The 15,800-nt window shown below is 46.1% G+C and overlaps 1 long non-coding RNA gene across 1 annotated transcript; it reads left to right on the top strand.

The window, feature by feature from the left end:
- The first annotated feature begins 11,671 nt into the window (after nucleotides 1-11,671).
- Nucleotides 11,672-14,982, top strand: LOC137160438 (uncharacterized). The gene is made up of 2 exons (XR_010921881.1): nucleotides 11,672-11,936; nucleotides 14,169-14,982. It is a non-coding gene; the product is annotated as an uncharacterized lncRNA (long non-coding RNA).
- The last annotated feature ends 818 nt before the right edge of the window (nucleotides 14,983-15,800 follow it).

The raw sequence follows: 15,800 nt of genomic DNA on the forward strand, positions 1-15,800 counted from the left end.
CGGCCAGGTGCCTGGTTTTCAACCAGAAAGTCCAGTCAAAAAGGGGGTTCTGACAGTGTCCAGTCAGATCTACTGACCAGACACCAAAGTCTGGTTACTGCAGCTGTGGGAGACAGGGAGGTGCGAGGTCAACACCCGCACCAGCCCCTACTCAGCTAGCGCCACCTTCTACCTGCGTCAGGCGGCAGCAGCTCCCAGCCCTGGTTCCGCAGGTGAGTCCCTCCTCACCTGGGAAGAGCGGAAGGAAGGAAGGAAGGAAGGAGGGGGGTGAGAGGGGAAGAGCAGCAAGTGATGCAGGGGTGGGGAGAAAAGGAATGAACAGGGGGCAGGACCATGGGAGGCAGAGGCAGGGCCTTGGGGGTGGGGGGAACAAGAGGTAGGACAGGGAGGTTCCAGCACTCTTGCTGGAGTGTCCGTTTTTTAAATATTACAAAGTTGGTAACCCTAGGCCACACCTAAAATATTGTGTTCAGGTCTCAGCACTTCAGTACCGGAAAGATATTGACAGAGCAATATAAATTGATTACCGGAATGGAGGGATCTATTTATGAGGAAAGGTTAAAATTGCTTTATACAGATCACTTGAGTAAACAGTTACTAAAGGCAAATAAGTGCAAGTATTTAAAGAGAATAAATACAAAGGAGGGACAGGAATAACATAGAGAGATATAACTAGGACATTAATTTAGGCTCCGAGACCTGCTCAGTCGATCCAGAAATCGACGTACTAAGACCACTTTCTCAAGTGGCGTAGTGCTGTGTCGACGGGAACGCGGTTCCCATCAGCGCAGTGCAGTGAAGACAGCGCGCAGAAAGAGAAGCAGAGAAGTCGACAGGAGTTACGCAAGTTTTTTGCGTAGCTTGTGTAACTCCGGTCGACTGCCGCTGAATCTCAGAGGTAAGTGTAGACAAGCCCTTAGATTGAGTCTCAGGAAACCCTTCCAGGCAGTGGTATCTATGAGACGGTGGAACAGTTTCCCCAGGGAAGCAGTAGATCCCTGTGACTTGGGGCATTTGAAAGTGTGGGAGTATGGATAAATCACTAGAATACATACTGTAGGGAACAGACCTGTACCTGCTAGGAGGGGAACGTATCATATGACTTGCTAGGTGGTGTTGAGCTCTAATTTCTATGACACTGAGACTAGAATAGCTATTCTTGCTGCAGGTCAGGATCAAGGTGTATTAGCAGAGTTGTGCAGAGAGGAAGCTTGCACAACATCTGCTTGCATTTGCCTGGCTCTAGCTAGTGCTATCAGCCTCTTGCTTTCACAACACACTATGCAAAGTTTGCACATCCATATCATGCAGCTATATCTACTTTTCTCTCGCTAAGCCACTCTTGGAGTGCCACCCAGAGGATCCTATTTGAGAAAAGTTTAAATCCAAACTCAAAGCTCTTTGATTCTGTGGAGCAGATACAAGGGACCTGATTCTCTCCTCCCCTCTATGTAGCTCGGTGATTTTGATAAGGGAATTCATCATCATCACTGCACTGCAGCCAGTTTGTACCAGCACAGCTGACACAAAGGGAAGTGCTTCCACTCTGTCCTTGCATCAGTGCCTGAGCCAGAATGGAGTAAGTGAGAGGAGAATCCGGCCCAAGGAAAGGAAATACTCTGAAATGTCACCCTGTACATTGCTGCGCCCTGACTTAGCGCTCATGAATGATACAATGGTAGTCCAACCTTCTTTCACACTTTCTACCCAAAGATCTCAAAGTATTGTACAGATCTGAGTGAATCAGCTCTCTCAGCACTTCTGAGAGGCAGGGAAGTAGTAATATCCATTTAACAGATAATCCCCAGACACTAAAGAACGCTCAGGCTAATGATGACCTTCAACAAAGAAGTGTGTGTGGTTTGTTTTTGTTTGTCTTTAACAGCTTTCTTTTGCCTGTTTTTTTTTTTTAATTTTAGAAATACCAAAAAAACCAAGTGTTACCTTTCCTGTTTTCACTAGAGGGCCCCCTGAAGGAGGGAAGCCGGGTGGGGCGCATTTTCAACCCTCATCTGACAGGCCAGACATGCAGAATCTTTGGCAATGAGAGCTTTTCTTCCAGGTGTTTGTGATGAGTTAAATAGATGTTAACAAAAGGAAACAATCAAAAGGTTTTAAAGGATCTATATAAAAATCACTTCCCCTCTGTTACCTAGGTCTCACTTCCTTGGAAACATGTCACGAACCTACAAGTTTTCTAGTCATCCAAAGAGCCTTGCAGGAAAAACAGGATAGACAAGACTAGAATTACTAATGTAAAACAGCAAGAAGAAACAAAAATAGGGTCCCTTATCCAGCCCAGGATATTCTGGGGTTTGTTCATTTGTTTTTATGAAGGTAATTCAGGCTTTCTTCATATATCACAAGGAAGGGGGCACAAATCCTTTTTTTTTTTTTTTTTTTCCTTTGCAGGTCACCTACCTGAGACCATACAGCAAGTCTAGGGCAAACCTAGTACTAGAACACATCTCCTTAGGCCAATTCTCTTCCAACATCAACTTCACACCAATTTAACTGCATTGACGTCAGTGGAGTAATTCCTGAATTATATTAGTGTAGATAAGTGGAGAACCAAAGGCCTGATTCTGCTCTCAGTTATACTAGTCAGTAGAGTTATTCTGGTTTCACCCCTATGTAACTGAGAGCAGGGTCTGTCCTCATCCCCTTAATATCCCCTCCTTTCCCACCCTTCCCTCTACAACAGGACACATGAAGGGCAGTGAACCTAACATTTTCACCTCTATAGCTGAGGCACCCACCAAAGGGCATCCCCTTATTATCTACAAATCCCCTTCCCCTCCTCCACATGCTTCCTTTCCTTAGCAACTGCTTCTCAGTAATTGCATCTAATTAAGAAATCAATAATTCCACTCAGGCTTCCCCAGACACCTCCATTTCTAAAGGCAAAGGGCCTTCACTCATTACCAGCCTGTGTTGAATACTGGAATCAAAGAGGAATAACAGAAGCCAGCCCCTTGGCCTGGAGCCAAATGCAGCCCTGTCATGAGAGCACACAAACCCTTGGAGCTCATGGACAGTTGCACCCCCTCCTGCAGAGGCTGAATTTGATTACTGATGGATAGGGATCTGAGCTACCCTGGGGAAAACACGAGTGGAATTCCCACTTCCTTGTTTCCTGGGCTGGCAGTTCATGGGAAGCAGAGCGCTCTGCTAATGGCCATGCAGTAGGAGGGAGGAGAGGGGGACAAGGCAGCTTCCCATTGGTCAACACAGCAACCCTGACTGGCTAGATTACAGAGCAGTTTTGATGGGCTTCAGAGGGAGTCTAAACCCAGTCCTACTCCTCCCATGGGATTGTGGCTGCAGCTCACAGTCTAAAGGGCAGAAATGTGATGTTGTGAAATGTGGGCCAACTCTTGGGGCCGTGAAAAGAACAATGCTGATGGAAGGTATCTAGATGCTATATATACTCTGTGTGGGTCTAGTAAGGGCCCATTAAGTGATAAGGATTTTAGTGGGAGTTGAATGGACTCTCATGACGCAGAAGACACTCATTACCTTGTAGGATTGGTTCTTAAACCACATCAGCCCATTGCAACAGTATCCTGGTACAGGTAGTTCAACCACATCCATGAAACACAAGAAGCGAGGCAGTTAATAAGCAGCTCTTACCCTTTCCCCCCATGATATTGCTGTTTTCAGGCATTTTACATCTTTTGATTCCTTTTCCCTCATACCGTTTACCATGACTCTGGCTGGGAGAGGGAAGCCAGAAACTACTGCAACCTTCCCCTTCTCTGTGTTATGTGCTTCCCCGCCCCCCACCCCATCTTAAACAAATGGTATCGCCTGCCATATAGTTGAGCCAAACTACTTTCAGGCGGTAAGTGCTGCATTTGTCCAGTTTGCTAGACGACCTTGGGCCCAAGAGTGGCTGGAAGGTTTGTTTGTGTTCGTATTAGTGGAAATGCAGCTGGAATCTGTGATTTGCGGCTTAGTGGTAGCCTCAAAGGCAAGCACCATCACCATGGGGCCACAAAATGAATAGTTTAAAATTGCCTGAGAGAGCGGGACTTGAAAGAACCCCACCACTGGTCACATGAGCTTCTCCAGCCAGCAATAACCTGCAGGGAATATTTCTAGGAGATCTGTCTGTACACAAAGCTCTTTGGATTAGGAGGCATGGATGTTTGCAAACGCAGCCTGAACCACAGAGCTGCCAAAATGTCTGCAGAAAACCAAGCTTTTTAAAATGGTTGTTCTGTGTTTCCAGCCTCTGCAGGAAAAGACTGGAGGTTTTAAAGAGACGCAGCTTAGGCTGTTAGACCAGACCTCTGACCTACATACTGAATCTTACAGGTTTCATGTCACCATTCCCACCAGCCGTTAGCTGGTGATATTTCTTTTACAAAGCCAAGTATTTGAAGATTTAAATAACCAAACTGCAGCTGAGCAACCCTACGTAAATAAACATCCCAGTAATTACATTCACAGAGAGTCCTAAAGGAAGAGATGTGCCAAGTACCAGTAAGGAGACTGATATAACACCAGGAGACGTAGGGAGGCTGGAATCGTGGGTGGAACATAGTTAAATGAGAGTCACATTGGAAGGGGGAAAGGGAAATGGAAACTAAAATATAAGGAAAAATCATCTGAAACACAGATGTTCCAGGGGAGAAAGAGACCTGGAAAGCGGTAAACCTGAAGGTGGCCTGGCAGTGACAGCAAATTACATCAGAGCATGCAATGAGCTATGGTAGGAAGAAAAGTCAATGGAACTTTGGACTATCCAAGCAGCCACATGTAAGTAGGAAAATGACTCTTTAATGGCAGTTGTTGACAGCCGCTCATCTCTCCTGCCACCAGCGTCTCTCAGCTGGTGTTGGGAATAGCTTGGATGTTAGTGTGTAGCACCATTACACAGAGGGGTGGAAACTTGGCACCTATCATGCTGTTGGTAACAGTGCTGAAAATGGTTTTGTTCTGTCTACATTAGCATTTCTCAACTTGTGGGACAGGGATCTTGGGGGATGGGAAGAGCTGACCGCTCCAAGGTGGAAATGGTTGCAGAGCAAAGGAGAGAAATAGTAGGGACCAGAAGAGCTGTATGACTCTGTCCCCCTGATACAAAGGTGCTCCCATTGCCATAGGTCAGTGGGGTTTTCAGATTGGGGTATGAGTTCCTCTAGGGGAATGCGAGCTCTCATCGGGGGCTACGCAAGAAAAATCCTGTAATGGCGGACAACACATTTTATTTAGTAAGACTTGGCAATCTCATCATAGGTATACTATGACCCTATCTCAGATGGGGGCACGTGGTAGACTACATTATTTGGGAAGGGGTATGCAGACTAAGTAAATCAATGGGTTGCTTCTATGTGAGCAACTCCAGTAGATATAGCACAGGCCTCAGCTTCTCTTTCCTGCTTCCACAGCGCTCAGCTCAGCCTTCGAAGCACATGGTAACAGGCCCTATGGAGTTTTCAATGGACATCCTTTATCCCCATGCAGCCAAAGCAGGGAGCCTTCTAGGGAGTGGGGGGAATGAGGAAAGAGGAAGAAGCCACTTGGGATGGAAGGAAAGAGAGGGATGTGGAAGAAGATGAAGAAAGCAATGATAAAGGAAAAATAAAAGAGCAAGAAAGACAGAAGAGAGAGAGAAAAAAATGGAAATAAAAAAGGAGAGATGATGTAACTTTACTGGTGCCTGGCATGAGGGAATAATTAAGTGAATGTGGGAACACATAGCCTCCATTCTGTCAGGCGCAGGGGGCTCTAACAGGACAAGGAGATGAACCACTTAGCTAAACAATTTTCAACAACACTGGCTATGAGGAAACCAGCGAGAGCTGGTACTCACAATCCCTGTCAGGATGGGTCATTTTCCTAGTGCCACTGAGGCATGACATCAGACTGCAGGAAGGTGATAGTTTTTTATAGGTCTGAGGCAAGACTACAGCTGAGGGGGGCTGAGAGAGGAGCAATAACAATGAGTAAAGAGACAGAGGGGTTGATTTATGATGAAAAATTAGAAGAACCAACTAGAGTATGTTTAGCTTGGTTGAACAATGACTACGTGGAGATTAGCAGGCAGCTTTCTACAACTATTTGAAGGTCATAGGCAACAAGGAGAAAGAGGGATGGTAATGGGCTGAAAAAGGAAAACACAGACTGAGTCTCAGGAATAAATGGCTGACAGCGAGATCTATTAGACTGTGAAATAGGCTTCTACATAGAAGTGGTAGAAGTCTCTTGTTTGTGTTATTTAAAATCAGATGGGACAAAGGTCTGGAAAATATGGTATCAGGAACAAGCCTGCACTGGCTACAATTCTTTCCCATCTCTGATTTCTCTGAAGCCAAGGAAGTACTTGGTTATGTGCAATCACTGAGGCCCAGGGGACACACAGATGTTGTACTGATGTGGTCTTCCTTATTTCTGTGTAGGCTGTTTTGTTTCCACACACAAGTTTTCTCTGCTCGAGGTTATCTGTGGCCTTTCATTGGTAGAAGCTAGTCAGGTTAGCAACTGAAGTAACTCTGAGTGAAATCCTGGTTCCATTGAGCTCAGTGGAAGTTTTGCCATTGGCTTTGATATGGGGCCAGGATTTCACCCTCTGTAGTGATACGAGTTAAACTAAGTCATTGGCACTATAGCTGCATTCCACTTTCAGTTGAACTAAACCAGTACAAGAAGCCTTCTCCCTGTTGTCCCACTGCAGAACTGACCCGTTTATCCTTCTGAATTCCTCTGCTCTGGGGGAAATTACCAGAATGCAGCAGGCTATGATGCAGTGCAAGGCATCCTGGGATAGCTACCCTCGTTGCAATGCACTACAACCAATGCAGTGCAGCTTGTGTGGACACATGCCTTGAAAAGACACATGTGCCTTACCCTGGTGCAAGATCAACAGTGTGAACACACAGTCTGTTTAGTTCCAGGGGTTCAGTTACATCGTTGTAAGCTATGTCAGTGCAGTGCAGACATGAAGCACAGGGGACTCTTCTGCACCTCATCCACCCCTGACTGTGCCTGTGTGCAGGCAGTAAACTGAAATTCTGAGAGTAGGATTCTTGAAATTCAATTTGCTGCCTGCTGACAAGAACAAAGCGGGCAAACACAGCATGGGAAAGCATTCCCTGCAGTGTGCACCTGCTGTGATCTGAAACTCCAGCTTGTGCAGTAAGTCACATTTTTTGACCAGCCTTGCTTGACAGAGTCAGCTGAATGGTGGTTAGGAGCAACCCAACAGGAGGGGATGTGATATGTGCATTGTTCAGCCGCATTGTTGCTTTTGTGAAACAACTGCAGTAAATGTGCTTTTTAAGTCACTTCATTCCCTCTTCCTCCTTTTTCCTTTAGCTAGCTGTTGAGGTTGGAGAACACTGAGTCAGAATTTGAAGCATAGAAAAGGCATTCTTCATGCTTAGGCTAATTTGTCTAATTTGGCCAACATACAGTAAGAGAGTGCTGGTCTCTTCCTTATCCTCACTGACCCATTACATCACTCCCCTTGTTCCCACCATTTTAAAGACCTAGTTCTGGGGTAAGGAAAGCTCTGTTGACAGCTTCACCTCTGAGCACCCATAGTCTCAGCACATACAGAGATATCTCCAGATTGGTCCCTCTGGTGGTATCCCTTCCCAGGGCAAGGAATGTTACACCAAAGAAAGTCCATTCATAGCTGAGGGAGGCTGAACAGAAGGGGTAACTAGATCTTTGTCTGTGAACATACCCAAAGCACTTTGGATTCCAGCAATAGGCCATAAGAACCAAGAGTTCCTGCTTCACACTCGGATCCATGAGTCTATGCAGAGACCTATAAGAGACAAGAACACCTTAATAGGAAATGTGGGATACATACAGTACCATACACAACATTATGTAAAAGAGCCTCTTGGGAATGCATGTTGTATCCATCCATGTACCCAAGGAGACGCACCAGTACCTCTCTACTGAACATGTGGCATATCTATAACAACAAGGGGCTATACATAAGCCTCTCTACAGAATATATCTCATGCACATTGTACATCAACAGAGCCATAGAAGAGGCCCTTGCCTGGATATATGGATGATACATTAATCCAAAGCACAGCACAACATACAGACAGACTATACGCTTCCCTAAAAGCCTACCATGTCCCTTCACAATGAACATAGCATCCATCCATCCAACCAAAATACCCCATTTCCAGGCCCCACCGCGTAGTAAATATCCAGAGCACCACACCACAGGACCTAATGTAAAAGCCCAGATGAGCTCCAGGAAGGACTGCCCTTCCACAGGACTTATAGCACCTATAGTATGTACATTCAGCATCCTATATGCAAGTGACAAGCTCCCTGTCCAGGACCCACAGCAAATGCTTACAAACAGTACACAGAGAGATTCATGAACCCTGCCAATCAGTGATCAGAAATCAATGTCAGTCACTGCAGTGCTCACAGCTAGACCCCCCCAGGTGCCGTTAAGTGCATCACAGCCTGGTATCAGCTTCCTTGCTTTCAGGGCACTGAGCAAGATGGTCATTATGAAACTGGAAAGGGAATCCTGGAAAGATTTACCCTGATCCGGAAGCCCAGGGCGGGGAGCTGGCATGGGTTTTCATTGAGTGGTTTTGTTCCTGCTGCGAGCAGTGGATGCTGTCGCTGACACAGGTCACAGAAGAAGAGGGAAGGTAAAGGGCTAACAAGTGGGAAGAAGAAAAGATCATTATAAAAGGTTTATGTCACGAACGCAAGGGCTGCCAGAGCTGCCAGCCAGTAACCAGACACTCTAGCATAGTGGTTCTCAACCAGGGGGACACATACCCCGGGGGGGGGGGTAAGCAGAGGTCTTCCAGGGGGTACATCAACTCATCTAGATATTTACCTAGTTTTACAACAGGCCACATAAAAAGCATTAGCAAAGTCAGTACAAACTAAGATTTCATACAGACAATGACTTGTTTATACTGCTGTATATACTATACACGGCAACGTAAGTACAGTATTTGTATTCCAGTTAATTTATTTCATAATTATATGGTAAAAATGAGAAATAAGCAATTTTTCAATAACTGACTGCTGTGACACTTTTGTATTTTTATGTCGGATTTTTGTAAGCAAGTAGTTTTTAAGTGAGATGAAACTTGGGGGTACACCAGACAGATCAGACTCATGCAAGGGGTACAGTAGTCTGGAAAGGTTAAGAGCCACTGCTCCAGTGGACTTATCTGATGGGCAGAGACTTCCCCAGGGAGGCGGGTGGTCTTGTGGCTCAAGGTGGGGGACTGAGTCAGGAGCTGGGCATTCTGTTCCTGGTTCTGCAATGCATTGGCCATGGGAAGGGGTAGCCAAGTCACTTAATGCCTTACTGGAAGGCACTCAGGTACCGCCATGACGAGCCCTGTATCAGAACCCAAACAGAATAGAAGCATGTGTCCTCTGTGCTGCAGTCCCTCCCCCACATCTGCAGAATGAGGACAATAGCACACCTTCCCTTATGGCCATGTGGCGAGGAAGATCACAGCTGTTATTGCTGTAGGACCCTCAGAAGGAAGGCCTGACAGAAGCACAGAATAGTAGCTGGACTGATTGTGCATGCATCCTGAATGCTCCCGCGGCTGAGTCTCAAACTGTGACTGCCTGGAGATCTGAGGGCTGCGGGTTCAAAAAGGAAACCTCCCTCTGAACTTCTCTCAGCTTCGAAGGCCACTTGGCGTTTCTTACCGGAGCAAAGTGCTGGGGGCATCCTACAGAAGCAGAGAGAAAGGAGAAGCTTTGGGCTTGCATTGTGCTGTGGCAGTTACTGCCTCGTTCCACTTCTTCCGTCAGAAGGCCGTGCCTTATCCCTGAGCAAGCTAAGAAGCCATGAAAAGACTGAGGTGAGGGTCCTGTGGAGCTATTTGATATTCGAGCACTCAGAAGACAACGTATTCCCAGCTCCCTACAATCAGGAGGTCTGAGTGAAATGAGCATTGAAGGTGTGAAAGCCACGAGCTTTCCTGTTTTAAGATTCTTTCTCACAAGGCTTTTGAAAACCTGGCAGTTCAAAGACCTTCTGCATGGGACTGAATGGCTCATGGGATTGGGAATGGAATCCATTCATCTTTTACTTCTGTGTCATTTGCTCTGAATAAGGCCCAGGTAACTAGTGACCAAAAGCTGTTCTCAACTGGCACTTGTTTGGTGCTCATAGGAAATTAATTGGGGGGTCTAAGTCCAGTTCCCATGGGATAAGTGTCACTAGCACAAAACTCACCACATCTGGACCCAACTGGCTTGCTTCTTGGCAGTCTCATCAGAGAGACCAGGGATTGAGTGGGCCTTGATTAACTCCCTTCGGCTGCCCCGCCATGTAACAGCTAAGCTCTGCTGGAGAGCATGGTAGGGAAGCTTGCACTTCTGTTCCCCGTGCTGGGCCTGCTTTGCAGAGAGAGGACTTCAGCAGCAGTTAAAGTAGAGTCAAAACAGGAAGGGGGAGCGTTCACTGCACCAGCCAAGGAGGCAAAGAGTGTTAAGCCAGGCAGAGGAGAGGGCACCCGCTTTCTTGCATTCAGCTGCATTCCCTCTTCCTCCCCCTTACTGCACTTCAGTCTCCAGGGCTTTCAATCTGCTCTCAGTTTCAGACTCTGAATTCCCATCATAAATAGGACCAAATCCCCAACTGGTGTATGTTGGCTCTGTTCTGTTGGGGTCAATGTAGTGAGGATCTGGCCCCCGGCCTTTAAAACTGACATTTCTTCTAAAAGGGGAACTTTGATACCGGGGAAAATTTCATCCAGTGTAAATGGCTGTAACTTCATGGACTTCAGTAGAGTCAAACCTATTTACACCAGCTGAGAATCTGGCTTGTCAGACCTACTTCTCTCTTAGTTTTCAGAAATATTCTTGTATTGGCCAGCTAGTGGTATCACAGCACTCTGTTCAAACAAGCACATTCCTTCCCATCCCGTCTTTGCCTCCTACTCGCTCGGGTGAAGTCATAATGCTAAATTTGTGCCACCCCATTTATTTCCACTGCACCAGATTGTGATGAGCTGTAGGTTGTAAGTTCCTTCTAAGAATGACAGTGCTTTGCATTTACACAACCATCCATCTGTGGGTCATGGCACACTTTGCAAACTTCAATTTGGCTTCACAAACACCCTGTGTGTTGTTGTTCCCACTTATTACAATACAGGAACAGAGGCACCAAGGTAAAGGCCCAGGTTTTCAAAAGTGCTCTGCTGTTTTGGGTGCCTTTGCCTCAGTTTTTGGATGTCCAGCCTTAGTTGCCTAGGTTGATTGCTAAGCACCTAAGCCACACCTGGAGTCAATGGTAGCTTTGGGCAATGTATCAAAACAAAACCCTTCATTGCCTTTACATTTTTCCCCCTCTCTGGGGAGAGTGACAGAAAGAATGAAGCATATGGGACAGATGTTTCTCACATTGCTTAATGCACTGCTGGAGGGCATGCAGATACTACGGTGATGAAGGTGGTGCAAAAACCTATATAGAAATAGGTGTCTAAAGTTGTATACCCAAAAAGTGACACACCCAGAATTATAGGCGCTTTCAATCAGTTGGCGTAGAGCCACCTGCTTAATGAAGATTGCATTCCAGGTGGGAACAGAATGCAGATCTCCTGGCTTCCAGTCCTGTGTTATAATCACCAGATCATTCTTGAGGCAGAGCTCATCTTTCCTCCTCATTTTTTTCAGAACAATGTTCTGACACCAGGAATGAAGCAGGTTTATTTCATTGCCCTGACAATGTTCTGAAGGTCAGCCATCCCTGCCCAACATAAGGTTACCTTGTCACAAGGCAGCATCTAGACCTAATGACCTTGCATCTGCTTGAGAGGTTATTTTGGGGCAGCTGAATGTTCCACAAGCCAAACTCCCTGGGTAGAGAGATGTCCTGTGAAAATCAGTGTCAACCTTAAACTCTCTGGATTTAATTTCAAAGAGATGAGACCAGACTCCTGGTGAAGGAAACAGCTTATCGAGTAAGTGTCTGCTTTCAAGTTTGCTTCTTTAAGTCATGTTTTAAAAGAATCTTGCATAGCCTGCTATCCATTTTTAGACACTGCCTTTCCCTTTGAAATCTGTCAATGGGGATTTTGAGCAGCCATCCTTCATCTGCTGGCTGGAGATACATGCCAGTAAATACATTGCATCCCCTGATGTGTCTGTATCCATCAAAGAACAAGTGTGACTTCAGGCAGCATCAAATTGATTTAATATTTTGTATCATTTCCCCCTAATTCCCCTGTTGCGGCCCGTTCTTGCATGCATACACACAATCACATGTGCGCACACATGCACACTCTTCGATTTTACGCTTTAAAGGCATGTAGTCACCTCCTAAGGGCTGGAGTTCAAATATGGCTGAGGGAAATGCAGAGATAAAGGCTTTGCAGGCTGCTAATCTGTGCAAGGAAAGTTCAATGTAATATCACCTCAAGTAAGGAAAACAGTTCTTCTGGATATCGTAGAGAATATTTTAAAGATGCATTTTATTGGAAGGGGTAAAACCACTGGACACATTGTACATACACCAGCCGACTGGTATATGTTGTCACCACCTGACCCACACTCCCTGTCTGAATGGAGAGCAGTCTCTTGCAAGTGGGATGCCAGAGCACATGTGCTCCTAAGCCAACCAGGTGCGGGCAGAGTTGGTTCCTGCTCCCAGTTGCTTATACATGTTCCCTCAGAGTGCAGCTGGCTGTGGGCATGCTGAGCTTCTCAATTATAACCCCTTGGGAGACAACGTGGCAAGCGAGCCAGGAACATAGGCTGAGCACAGGAATTTCTTAACCAGAGGCACTTTTGTTCCTCAAGAAAGCACTAAAGAGTTACAGGCCTTTACAAAATATCAAACTGTCCTGTGTGCACACAGGCGCGCATACATGTCTGGTCACATCTCGTCTGTGAGTCTGAGGTCTGGCACACGTTTCAGGCAAGACAGACCTTCCTGCCTTCTGTCTCCTTAGCCTGAAATATCCTCCCTGACCCCTCTGGTCAGGTGGCCAGTAGGAGAAACTGCAGCTTTCCCGGCATGTGCTCTAGCTGGGAAATTCCAGCTCCTTCACAGTGGCCTCTGGCTGCCTGCGACAGCAAGGTCCCGGCTCCTCCAAAGAGGGCCTGGCCAGCACCACCACCCACCCTGAAGCTGGCACCTGGGGGCATGCCCCCCTTCCTTCCCCCTTGGTACACCACTGTTCCTTCCCTCCTACTCAGACTGCTGCGCAGAGAGGTCATTGCTCCAGGGGTTCGCCAGTCACTTAGAGACAACGAGAGCTGATGAGGTTAGATTGATCTGTTTTAGCTTCACAGACAGTCATTCCAATAGGTGGCAGGCCGCTACTACCAAATGGATGCTCTAATCCACAACACAACATGAAGTTTGCACTCCAACATGAAGGATGCAATACAAAGGGGAGCCCGTGCTGGAAAATGGCAGTCACTCAACAAACTGGGGTTCACAATTTGATACAGACCTAGCTTTCTGTCACATTTATATATATATATAAAGCATTATATGATTTATCCCTTTATTATTTGCGTTATGATAGCACCTAGAGGCTCCAGATGAAAACTAGGCCCTAATTTGCTAGGCACTGTACAAAACAGAATGAGAGAAATTCCCAACCCTCGAGATCTTATAATCTAAATAGACAAGACAGCCAAAGAATGGGAGGGGAAAACAGTACAGAGAGGTGAAGGGACTTGCTCAAGGTCACACAACAGATCATTAGCAGAGCTAGGGAAAGAGCCAAGTCTCTTGATTCCCAGTCCTGTGACTCACTCACTAGGCCATGCTGCCTTTTTACTTTTTTCCTCCTCTCACTGCCCCCCACGCTCAAAGTTTCCAAGTTATGGTGATCCACTCTTGGGCTGAGAAGGCCTGGCTAGGACTCATTGGGTTTATAAGCTCCATCGTTCCTAATGCAGTAATGCACTAAAGAAAAGATACAGCTTGAACAATACCAGAACATAATAACAGCCATTCTGAGTCAGACCAATGGCCCATCTAGCTCAGCATCCTGTCTTCTGACAGTGGCCGGTGCCAGATGCTTCAGAGGGAATGAACAGAACAGAGCAATGATCGAGTGATCCATCCCCTGTCAGTCCCAACATCTGGCAATCAGAGGCTTAGCCATCTTGGCTAATAGCCACTGATGGATCTATCCTCCAGGAACTTATCTAATTCTTTTTTGAACCTTGTTGTACAGAGGTTGTGCAGTTCTGTGCCCCTTCTTCAGCCGGAACGCATGGCAGCTGAACCAAGAAAGCAGCTTTTTCCATCTTGGGGCGATGCAGCTTGCTAATCCTAGCCGCCTTGCCAAATACGTGGGATAGGAGAAAAACAAAACAATTACGAAGAAACAACAAAGAAAAGAGAAAAAAGGAGGGGGAGAGAGGAGATGGCGTGAAGCTCCCAATGGACAATGTGATTCTGTAAGTCTCAACAACACTAATCAAGCCCTGCAGATTTTAATCTTTGCTGTAATTAACTTTATCCAAACGAGCAGCAGGCTGACTGGCTTTGTTTGGGAGTCTTCTGGCAATTTAATGTGTCTTTAAAATGACTTGGCACTCCTGAAGGAAGAAGGGAAGGAGAAGAAGATAGATGCAATGCCAAGCATTTACTCCCACTAATGAAAAGGAATTGCTCAGACTGCTTGATCATATATTGTAGTCCTATTCACTGAGTTATGCTCAGATGTGCGTATTGTTGTAACCATAGTATTTCCAACCCCATCAGCGGATTAATCTATTTCCTGACACATGTGTCACATGTAAGCACAAAATGAATAGTACAGGTACTTAAAATATAAATCTGCAATGTGTAAAAATGCAATGCAGCATGAAATCAGCGTCATTTAGAGTGAAGCAATGAAATGACAGTCCTTGCACTTTTGGGATAGCTCTTGGCTCTGGGATTTGCATCATCCGTTGGCCTGACAGCGCCCAGCTTGTCAACATTCAGAGACCAGGTGCAAGACCTCTCTGTTTACTCGAATCTTTCACTCAGTAAGAGATTGAGCTGCTTTCTTCAGTAACGGTATGCTTTCAACGCCTCTCTAAAGAAGGGGAAGTTTAGGGGTGGGGTTGAGATTACCTTTTGAGAGAGAGGGTTGAGTTTATTGTGCCTGCGGCATTGCGAGATCCTCTTTTGTTCATACCGTGTCAATTTAGCTATAAAGCCACGTGCGTTTATTTCTGTTCCTACCCCTGGAGTGTTTTCAATAGGCATATTTTATCAGTGTAAAAGTGAATACAATCAAGACATGGAGACAGCCATATCCCTTGTGCTGTGACCCTGTGGGATCTCGCAAGGTCAGCAGGGTAGGACTAAGAAAGTACTTAGATGGGGATCTTCCATGAGGACATAGGTGCTGCAGGAAGTGGTGCTGGTGATGTAGTATGATGGGGGACCTGGAGAAAGCAGATCAGGTTTCAGGAGGGACATAGACTGGTCAGGGACCAGACAGGAGTGCAAGCATGAGGCTGGCTGCTGAGAAACAAACCGCATAGCCTCACCATGGAACACTGGCCTTTCAGCATGAAAGTTCTGTTTCTTGCCACTCTTTCTGCTAGCCACATCACTTATGCCAAAAAATCATGTGATCAGCTACTGTCTGAGGCATTCTTCTCCCTTGAACAACACACTATGCTACAGCCTACTTAAGCATCACTGCATTACTGGGCATGCTGCTTTTTGGATGAGATTTAAATACAAGGTTCTTTTGTTCAAGATCTTGTGGCACTTCTCGCTAGTGTTAGGGGTAGTATCCCTGTCATCCTGGCCAAATGTCAGATGCCCACTTGCATTTCCCTGACATTTCTATTGACGGTAAGAT

The sequence above is a fragment of the Emydura macquarii genome, unplaced genomic scaffold (genome assembly GCF_026122565.2).
Source record: "Emydura macquarii macquarii isolate MOO-44397 ecotype Brisbane River unplaced genomic scaffold, CSIRO-AGI_Emac_v2 contig_2205, whole genome shotgun sequence".
NCBI classification, from domain to species: domain Eukaryota; kingdom Metazoa; phylum Chordata; order Testudines; family Chelidae; genus Emydura; species Emydura macquarii.